The sequence below is a fragment of the Brassica oleracea genome, chromosome C9 (genome assembly GCF_000695525.1).
Source record: "Brassica oleracea var. oleracea cultivar TO1000 chromosome C9, BOL, whole genome shotgun sequence".
Lineage (NCBI taxonomy): Eukaryota > Viridiplantae > Streptophyta > Magnoliopsida > Brassicales > Brassicaceae > Brassica > Brassica oleracea.
Genome location: NC_027756.1, coordinates 15767756 through 15769543, shown reverse-complemented (window position 1 = coordinate 15769543; position 1788 = coordinate 15767756).

Below are 1788 nucleotides of genomic sequence, written 5' to 3'. Positions count from 1 at the left end.
AACCGGACCACCAAAGATCAGAGACGAGCTGAGACGAACGGATGCGGAACGGCTCATATCGGGTCGCGTTGCCGAGAGCTATCGCGAGCTTGTTTCTTCTCGCAGACGGTTGCGTCTGGTCGGGGATTTGGTCTGAGATGGACACAAGCTGAGCTGAGGCTGAGGACGTTGATCACGGAAAGGGAACGTCTGAAGCTGAGCTTGATCGGAGTTGAGCTTGATCGGAGTTTGCAAGTCCGAACGCAAGCAAGAACAATTTAGGGTTCTTCGGGATTAGATCTTTGCACCAACTCCTCTTAGCTCATGAAATAAAAACAAGGAGTATTAGATTACATGAACACCATAATCTGAACAAGATATCATCAAACAACTAAGGTATGATAAACTTATCTTTCACAGGATTTGAATTTGGCTAGAAAATCTTGTTGGTTCGGATTAGGGTTCCAAAAGACCAAGACGGCGCCGCGTATTGTTTCTGCGAGTGTGCGCGCGTCTGAGATCGGATCGACGAACGGTTTGCGCTGATGGATTCTTCTCGTCAAGAGCTTCAAGATGATATGTGTTTCGTCGTCTAGTTCCTCCGGGTTTGAGAGATAGATCGATTTTAAGTTGCATCTGATTTAGGGTTTATGTGTGACGGATTTTAGGTTAGGTTTTGTCTCAGTATTTTGGAGTCTATCGTGCTGATAACGTGTTGTAATTAGAGAGTTTAGAGACTGAATATTTCTGTGTTATTATTAATGAACAAGAGGGTTCCTTTATATAAGGATTACAAGATAAAGATAAATGGAAAATATCCAAAAACTAAACTTAATAGGATTAAGAAAACTACTAATACATAATAATGGAAAGATTACATCTACTAGAAAAAGGAAAGGGTTTCCTTTTCTCTAAGCTTTGTGGCCGCCTCTCTCTCTCCTGAAGTCGGCTCTCTCTCTCTCCTCTCTCTAGGCTTCGGCCATCTCTCCATCTTCTAGGTATTGGGCCAGTCTTAGGTCGGGTCTGGTTAATGGCAATCCACTCCATGATTTATAACAACTATGTCATTTATATGTGTTTTATTAATTTTAACAGACAAACCGGTCGGGATAATATAATTGATTATTGGGTAGGGTATTCGGTATTCCAGTCGACCATTTATATTATATAATTGATACACCTACCATGTTATTGTACAAACATACTCCCTCCACTCGAAAAGAAAGTTATGGGGCGACTTATGGAAGATAAAGGCTCCACCGAAACTTAAATATTTTTTATGGAGATCTCTATCAGGGCGCCCTTGCTGTCAAAGAACGGTTGCAGTCTCGAGGCATCCCTGGGAACACGACATGCCCTCTGTGTGGTCAGGCTAGTGAAACTATTTGTCATGTTCTGTTCACATGTGACAAGGTGATAGGTTTGACAGAGTTTACGTGAGGAAGAAGACAGAGAAGGAAGCCGTTGGAGGCTGACGTGGCAGAAGTTAATTCAAATAAAGAAGGAGATACTTGTTTTGAATTAGATTCTTTCTAATGCTTTGTATTCGAAATTGTATAAAGCCAGCTTGTTGGCTAAGAAAGGGGTAGCTTGTAGATTTGAGTTGAGTCTCACGACTTGAGGAGTGTATCGGCTGGGGGAGGCCAGCGATTACTCATATTCAAATCTATAAGCGAATCCGTTATCTTTTGTAATCGGATTGAAGAAATACATTGGTGATTGAGTTTAGATTGAGTTTAGATTGCGATTTCATTGAGTTCTTCTAGATAAGCTCTATCAATTGGTGCGGTGAGCTCGGCGATTCTCGCG